The 9858-nt window shown below is 30.8% G+C and overlaps 1 long non-coding RNA gene across 1 annotated transcript; it reads left to right on the forward strand.

Annotated features, from left to right (window-relative positions):
• Positions 1-7693: 7693 nt before the first annotated feature.
• On the forward strand, positions 7694-8616 carry LOC109156607. The gene is made up of 6 exons (XR_002050058.1): positions 7694-7755; positions 7843-7909; positions 7987-8079; positions 8166-8211; positions 8372-8447; positions 8524-8616. It is a non-coding gene; the product is annotated as an uncharacterized LOC109156607 (long non-coding RNA).
• Positions 8617-9858: the final 1242 nt, after the last annotated feature.

Below are 9858 nucleotides of genomic sequence, written 5' to 3' on the forward strand. Positions count from 1 at the left end.
ATAGAGACGACTGATACGCTACATTTCTAACATTGTGCTCTAATTAACAAAATATCAATCCAGACCTGCTATATATATCCTATCTACTTGAATGCAAGGGCTATACAAATAATATTCAAAAATTCAAAAGACACCTTGAAAATCACTATCTACTTTAATGCAATGACTACACAACTAATATTATGAAAAACTCAAAAGACACTTTGAAAATAACATCTAGTCATTACTCTTCTTTAGAAGATTCTTTCCTTGAGCTGTACACAATAAATGCATTCAAGACTTGATAATCTTGTTTGTATCAATAATTCTACAATTCTACAAATTCATCAAAACTATGTAGTTTTTACTCGCCTGGGCGGAAAACTGAAAATTATTTTTATTTACCAAAAGTTGTGGCTTTATTAAAATTTTGTTGTTTGATTACATATAATAAAATTTCCCGTACTCAACGCAGTTACCTTGAATTAAATTACCCCGTAACAAGTATTTAATTTCATCGTCTAACAATAATTTTCAGTAACAATAATTTGTTACGGAATTAAATTATCCCGTAACAAGTAATTAAATTGGGCGCCCCACAAGTCTTATAAACCACATCAATAACTTCATCGCAATTGCCTTGAATTTAAAATTTTACCAAAAATTTTATTTACCAAATTGGGCGCGTGCCCATACATTATTTGTTGTTTGACTACATATAATAAAATTTTCAATACATATTGAATTTTATTGGGCGGGAAACTGAAAATTATTTTTATTTACCAAAAGTTGTGGCTTTATTATATATATAGATATATAGATATATAGATATATAAATATATAGATTATTGCTTGCTAACTAAATTAACTGCATATAAGATTTCAAACCAAATGATTGTGGCTAGCCAAGTGGGCTCAATTTCACCTTATCACAAATTGACTCAATATCCATCCACTTAGCCTTAACATGTATACTATATATATACATATAATTTATTTATTTTTTTAAATATCGGGCCCCCAAAAATTGGGGGCCTTGTGCGGTCGCGCATGTTAAACGTGCTCAAAACCGGCCCTATATAGAATATGGTTTTTAAAGTGATAAAATCACTTATGTTTCTTCTCTCCAAGATTAAAGAAAATCCAGGTTAGTTGTAGATGAATATCTTGAGAGATTCTTGTACAACTTGTTGAGAGAGGTTCTTCAATCAAAAAAGTAATCATCTCTCTATAACTAACTCTTCTCTATGAATATATATACTATGAATTTTGGTGAGTGTAATTTCCAAGTTATTTTCTTGCAATCCAATTATTCTTTCACCTTTGAGGTATTAATTGAGCGAATAGTACTCAACCATCGGATATCTCAGTTAAATAAGGATAATCTTGTAAACTACCTCAAAGCAGTTATTTCCCCATCCAGCTATAATATATTATTTGTTGATAGATAAAAATTATAATTATATATATATATATATATATATATATATATATATATATATATATATATATATATATATATATATATATATAATATTATACTCAGTATTTATTAAATATAAATATTAAATAATGTTTTTGGTATTTGAAATATAAAAGTTATTTCCAAGAGCATGGAAATAGCTAATACCAAGGCCCTCCCTAGGAATGTCTATTCCCCTTGTAAAGGGAATAGCTCATTCCTAGGAATTGTATTTCTATTACAAAGTGACCGAACCAAACAATGGGATAGGTCTATTCCAAGGAATAACATTCCATTATGACATATTCAATGAACCAAAAATGCCATTAAAGTAAATAGAAAGAGACATTTATAGTGAGGCAATGGCGGCAAATTATATCGTGCACTGCGATGCATAATCGATTATGCACCGCGCATCAAAACGACTTCGTTTTATTTAATGAAAAGAAACGGAATCTGTTTCGCGCCGTTCCGCAAAAAATAACTTTGTTCTTCAGTTTCATTTTGTATACATTGCAGTTTCAATTCAACACAACTACAGTTTCATTTCGATATAACTACAGTTTCATTCAATATCTATACACTCAAATATGTTAAAATGTTATTTAATTTTATTTTATATACACTATAGTTTCATTAAAACACAACTACATGATCATTTCGATATAATTACAACTTCATTGTACAATATACACTAAAATATGTGAAATGTTATTCAGTTTCATTTTATATATACTGCAGTTTCATTTCACCACAACTACAGTATCATTTTGATATAACTGCAGTTTCATTTGATAATATAAAAATAATACGTGAGGCAGTGTTGGTTTAGATACACTGTAGTGTCACTCAGTTAACACTAACAGCGCGCGTTTCTTTTACTTAAAGAAACGACGCTGTTTTAATGCGCGGTGTATAATTGATTATGCACCGCGGTCCACGATATAACGACTTGGCAATAGCAGGTTGGGCCTTTGCCCAAGGCCCACGTTTGAAGGGGGCCCACCACCCACCCCACGAAAAATTATTGTGTGTACTATGAATATCAGGTACATTTTTAATATATTATAAGTAAATTATTTTTGTACTGAATGTGCATTATATAAAATAATGTACCCTTAGTATATTAAAAATGTATTTTTTTAAATGTACCTTACGTACATAAATAATGTACTCTTAGTATATTAAAAATGTACTTTTTATTTATGGTCCATACAATTGTGTGGACCATGGTCCATGTAATAATGATTGCCACCCAACATTTTATATATACTATAGGTCGTTGGTATAAATATTTAATATACATTTAGAATTTAAAATATGTATGAGTTAGCTTAATTAGTTGGAAGGTTTTACGAATCTTATGTTAAAGATCACTTGGACAAACCCCATGTATATATTTACATTATATTATCTTTTAATAATTATAGTGAGATTAATAATATAGATTGATCCTGCAGATTAGCTTCAATGGGCCAATTACTTGCTCGTATGATCCTCTCTTGAGGGAAGCACTGACAATCTGTGAAGCACTATTGTGGTTGAAAGACAATGGTCACATAGCAGTCACGTTAAATTCGGATAGCTTGGTTTTGGTCTCAAGTCTAAGACAAGCTAGTTCTTTTCGTACCTATATTGGTTTTGTTTTGCTTTCTTGTAATCGCTTGTTTTCTTTCATGTCAGATTCGTTGGTTAGATATGTTGGTAGGGACGCTAATCGGGCGTCTCACGCTCTAGCTAAGCATGTAAGTGCCAGTCTGGCACGTTCAGTTTGGAGGGATAAACCTCCTTTTTTTTTCTAGCGCCTAATATGGCTAATACAATCTGATTCTTTTGGCTTTCAAAAAATAATATAGATTGATTTGTGGTTCATATAAAGTTTTTAAACCTATTTTTGTACATTATATTACCTTTTTATAATTATAGTGACATTTATAATATAGATTGATTTGTGATTCATATCAAAATTTTAATTAATCTATTTCACTCTAAGTAATTTGCTACTTATACTTAAAACATGTGTTATTTTGTAAATTTATGTATATGTAATAAGGATTATATATTTCGTGATGATTTAGTTATGAAAAATGTTTTAAAAGATAGTTTACTTTTTTAAAAATTTATCTAGTCAATGTAGTTTAGAAGTTCTAGTGTTCGTGAGTGTATTTAATTAAATTAATCTATAAAAAATTTGAAATTGATCTAACTAAAAGAAACAAATATTTATAAATATGAGAATATTTATAAAATTGAGATCAATAGAGAATATGTGTGATGTAAAATGTGTTCTGTATTCGAACTATTTTATCAAATTAATTATGTTTCATATTTTTTATAAATATTTTTATCACGTTTTAAAGTATTTTGGTTTATTGCTCTCAATAGTTAATATTTCATGCTCTGCTATTATTTGTAAGTTTTGTTTTATAAATTTTTATTAATAATTAATTTATTATTTATTATGATAACAATGTAAATGTCTATAAATTTATATGGTTTTAAATTGTTTATTCGTTTTTATAAATTATAATTCTTTATTTATGAAGACACCGATGCATTTCACTACAAGAAAAATGCACATAGACAACACTAGAAAGACAACAGTTTTTAAGAAAAGTGTTGTCTTTTGTATAAAAGACAACAGTTTGGTCCAAAACCGTTGTCTTTGATGCAACACTTTTGTCAAAGACAACGGTTTTTACTTAACCGTTGTTATAAGTGTGTTGTCTTTGTGCATTTTGTGAAAAGACAACACCACAACGACAACGGTTTTTTAAAACCGTTGTCTATGTGCGTTTTTTTTAAATAAGACAACGGTTTTTTTAACTGTTGTTGTTGGTGTGTTGTCTTTAAGCGCACTGGAATACACAACACTAGAAAGACAACGGTTGTTTAAAACCGTTGTCTTTGTGAGCTCTTTTTTTTTAAAAAGACAACAGTTTTATTTAACCGTTGTCGTTGGTGTGTTGTCGTTAAGCGCACTCGAATACACAACACTAAAACGACAACGGTTTTATATAACCGTTGTCGTTGCGCGTTCTTTATTTGTTTAAGACAACGGTTTTATTTAACCGTTGTCTTTGGTATGTTGTCTTTAAGCGTATTTGAATACACAACACTACAAAGGCAACAGTTTTAAATAACCGTTGTCTTTGCGCATCATTATTTAACAGGTATATAAAATAAAAACAAGGATGTTAACAACAAGAATTGAACTTATGACCTCAAACTTAACAAGTAAGCAATCTATCCAACTAAGCAACACAAACTCTTATGCCTAAAGGTGCAACATCTGGTATATAACTGAGTTGCTTCTGTGTTGTTTGTGAAAACCAAAACCACAATTTTAGAAAATAGTCGAAGAATTCCCCCTAAGAAGAATAGAACTTAAGATCTCTAATCTCTAACATAATAAACTAAGCTAAACCCACCAAGCCACACTAACACTTATGTATTTAAGTGCAACATCTAGTATATTACCAGTTTGCTTATGTGTTGTCTTTGAGAACCAAGACAATGATTGCATAAAATAGGTTAAGAATGCCACCATAAAAGATAGAACCTAAGACCTTTAACATAATAAACAAAGCTAAATCCACCAAGCCATACCAACTCTTGTGTACTAAAGTGTTACACTTTATGTTTTACCTATAATTTAACAGAGAAAGAATACAATTCAAAAGTTAATTTAATAGTTCTATTTTCGTTCATATTTAAATATAAAATTATTCACCAGAATTTCAAAGTAAATTTATTAAAGTTTTATTTTCAATTATATTACAATTACGACCAATCTATGAATTCAAAAAATAATAATAATTATCAAGTATAAAAAACAATATGGGGTGGTGTTCATAATGGTGCGGGATGATGTGTAGGGGTTAAGGGTTGTATGATAGGGGCCGGGGTTGGTAATCGACACTTCCGGCTAGCGCATGACTGACAAGGTTAGCTATATATATGTTAGTAATCGACCATTCCGACTAGCGCATGACTAACAAGGTTAGCTATGTTGGTAATCGACCCTTCCGGCTAGCGAATGACTAACAAGGTTAGCTATATGTTGTTAATCGACCCTCCCAGCATGCCCGGGACACGTTGAGAATGGATATGAAAGAGTAGTTGATCGATGCCGTACAGTTAGCTATATCCCATTTCTTTTGCCGCGATTTTAATTAGCTCTATGTTCATAATTACCAAACTATATATTCATAATTTTTGAATTGAAATGCATATTCATAATGATTGAATAACTCTGATCTATATTCACAATTACTGAACTTTATGTTTATAATTTGCGATGTTCATATTCCCAAGTGTTGATAACTATACAGTTTAGAAATTATGAATCAACAATACAGAAATTATGAATCTGTAGTATAGAAATTATGAATTTACTGTATAGAAATTATTAATCTATACAACTGTATTTAAATTAGAAATATACTGTATAGAAATTATGAATCTACATTATAGGGAAATGGGACGTGATCTTTGTATTTGGGTCGCCAGTCTAGGCTTGTACCTCGGGCTTTATACGTACTATTTTGGACCTATCACCACGAGCTATAAAGCTAATATTTTCTTGTCCCCCGTTCTGTACCTATATACCTGGTACTCAATCATTATTGCATGGACCATGGTCCACACAATTGTGTGGACCATAACTAACAAAATACATTTTTAATATACTAAGGGTACATTATTTATGTACTTAATGTACATTTTTCAAAAGTACATTATTTTATATAAAACTACTATTTTGGACCTAGCGTCCCGAGTAATAAAGCTACTATTTTCTTACCCATGTTATATACCTATATACCCGATTTATGGTGGATCCGGTCCCTATAATAAATCATCAATATAGTTATTTAATTTGTAAAAAAATGAAGATTTAGTATAAAATAAAAATAAAACTTTCGTTATTTTGCTTATTATATTAGATATATATGTTATTCTTTAAAAGAAATAAAAGTTAAAATAATTTTGACTTTAATATATATTAGATATATATGTTATTCTTTAAATGTTGAATTTCAAAACTTGCACAATTTGTAAAAAATCTTCTTCCCTCTCAAATAAAATAATTCCCTCTTTGTAAATTTTGACTTCATTTGAATATTAACACTAAAGCGCCAAAGAAGGAATTAAAACACAAAACAAAACTAATTTTGCCAAAACACTTCAGCGCAAACACACAAAACCACCGTCGCCTCCCAGTGTCGAAGTCCAGAAGATACCGCCCTCGCCTCCGACAGTGCCGTCGCCGCCTCCAACCTCTGCCGTCGTCGCCGTCTCCAACTCCCGCCGTCGTCGTCGTCTGCAACTTCCGCCGTCGTCGCCGCCTCCAACCTCCGCCGCCGTTGCTGCATCATCCCTCCAGGTTAGTCCTCAATTTTTTTAACCCTAATTCCTAATTTCTTTATTGTATTGTTAAATTTTCCATATGTGAAAGCTATGAGTGTTCTTGGCTATGATTTTGTCTACCCTATGTTTTAGTATTTTACTAGGCATATAGCTTTAGTTTGATTTTGGCTATGATTTTGACTGAGTTGATTTTCTGTATATGAATTATGAAACCTGGGCTGTACGAGTAGTAACTTTTAGTTTTGCTAAAATCCCTAGTTATTTGCTTCATCATACTTTTAGAATTAAACATTTAAACCTTACTTTTAACCTTAATATAATAAGCACTGAAGTTTAACAAGATCACTTTTCAAGCAGAACTACTAGTGCTGTCTATTTAGCATTTGTTCATGTCAATTAAAAAGAAACATTTGCTTTACTCATTTATATGATTAAAAATTTAATCTGTCAAAAAGATTTATACAGGTTCATAAATAAAGTAAGAAGCAAAATGTACTTTGAGATGCAAACACTATATTTTCTAAACCACTCTGAATTTTGATGTTTATAGAAAAAACCACAGCTTACTACTTGCATCTAATAACATTCTAATTATGTTAATTCTGTGTGTTCAACATGAAATATTATTGAAATAATTTGGAGAACTTGTATGATGTGAACAAAACTAGCATGTCCAACAATTAGATAAAGGAAACAAAAAGGGTTATTTTGGAAATTTTACAAAGTTGATCCAATATTCTGATCTGGTTTTTGATTCTTAAAAGCTAATGTCCAGAGATATCTCTTATCCAATCATAGCAATAATTCTTTATTATCCTTATAGCGAATCATCTCTTTTTTCTCTTCTTGTTTGCTTTTATAAATGCTCTCAAACTGGCACATCAGGCAGGGCTGTATCTTCATCACCGCATTGGGCCTTATATTTGTGGAGAATGGAATTATGGGTAAGATTATTTTATATGCATATACATTTAGTTATATATGATCATGTAAAGTGGGATCCTAGCTTAATTGTATGAATTGTGGTGCAGGGGATTCCCTGTTTGGCTAAAATTTGTGCCTGGGATTGAGTTTAGAACAGACAATTAGCCTTTTAAGGTTGTCTACTTAATTAATTTGTTCATATATATTTTGCTATATATTCTGGTTTACTAAACTATGGTGATTACAACAAGGTGGGTATGCATCGGTTTGTTGAAAAAATTGTGAACATGATGAAAGTGGAGAAAATGTTTGAACCTGACGGTGGACCTATTATTATGAATCAGGTTAGAATTGAAGCTAAGGAAGAAGATGGATTATATTATATATTGGCTTAATTGTATAACTATTATTGTCTTTGTGTTTACTGCAGATTGAAAACGAGTATGGACCAGTGGAGTATGTTATTGGTGCCAAAGGTAAAGCTTATAGAAAATGGTTTTCACAAATGGTTCAATTCTACCTGATTCAACAAATGGTTGAAGCTAGGTTTTTTTTTTTTTTTTTTTTAAATTTTTTAAAATTTCATTCTTTCGATTTATTATTACATAATCTGAATAATCAACAATATATATGAAGGGCTATTAAAATGGTCCATGCGTCCTCTACGAATGGAAAGAAAGGACGCAGTAAAACTGCTTGGGAAATTGTCAAGGTAATTTCATATTTTTAACTATATAAGTGTTTGTATATAGCTAAATTGTAATGCAAATATTATTTAACATTCGTAGGCTCCTCGTCAACCGGATAGTAACCAATGCGGTTTCTTTGTCATGGCGTACATGAAAACTTTAATTGAGAATATGCCAGACTTCGATGATAAAATTCTGTTCAAGCACTGGTATATATGTACATGAAAATTCTGTTTGAAGTGAAAATCTGTTTGTATGTGCATATATAAGTGCATTAGGTGATTATTTAAAATGAGCATATAGTCATGAAATGAAGAATCATGTGAGCTTAACTGTTTGTATGTGCATAAGTGAATCAGTGTGCTGTTCTGATTTGTTGTTCATTGAAATTATATGGTCAGCAATTATTTTCTTAATGTCTTACCTTTTTTGGTGATGAATAATGATAATTCATCTCTTATCTTTCCTTTTTGGAAGACTGGAAAGCATACTGTATTGATATATACAAATTAAAGTGTGCTTAATCTTTGTGGTTTGGTGTTAAGTGCCAAAATCCTGCCTGCCAAAATCCTTATATACAAATTAAAGTGTGCTTGTGGTTTGGTATTGATATTTTTGGTTGCAGTGGCATTATATAGAGGATGCAATGTGTTTTATTTTGCTTGGGCCTTGAGGAAGAAAAAAATAGAAAGTAGGCAAAGCATGACTGGTAGATTGATAAATGCCATCCATCCCACATGGTAGTTGTCAATTGGGGGCATTTGTATTCATATTAGGAAAGTATTGCCAATGCATTGATTTTACTCGAATACACTCTAGTATGCCATTTTAGTGTTTCCTGTCTAGCTTTTTTGTACTATAACCTTCCAGATTGGAGAGCTTTCCGAATTACTCCTAACTTATTTTGCATTTCATTGCAAATTATTTATATCTATACTAATTTATTTTCTTACTTTTTACATGTAGTTTCAACAAGTTGATTATGACAAAGCGGTTATTGATCTGGTGCGTGCTGAATGGGCCGATATTCTATCAAGTCATATAGAGTAGGTATGATTTGGTCATTAGAACGTTGTGATCATTTGGACTTGAATTGGTTAGTGGAATTTTTTTTTGTGTAGTAGTATTATGACTTGGATGATAATTAGAATTGGTCATGGAAGTCTTTTGACTTGTTATTTTGAACCTTATTAGCTTGTGCACAATTATGTAACTACATTTTGCAACATATGGTGAATGGATAAATTATTATTTTTATATGATTATAATTTAAGCAGGTGAAAAACGATTAAAAACCGTTGTCTATTTTACAACAGACAACAATTAGAAACCGTTGACTTTTCTACAAAAGACAACAGTTTATGGGTGTGACAAAAGCGATTTCAACAACACACAATAGACAACAGTTTATAACTGTTGTCTTTTAAAGAAAAG

Source organism: Ipomoea nil, unplaced genomic scaffold (genome assembly GCF_001879475.1).
Source record: "Ipomoea nil cultivar Tokyo-kokei standard unplaced genomic scaffold, Asagao_1.1 scaffold2742, whole genome shotgun sequence".
Taxonomy (NCBI): domain Eukaryota; kingdom Viridiplantae; phylum Streptophyta; class Magnoliopsida; order Solanales; family Convolvulaceae; genus Ipomoea; species Ipomoea nil.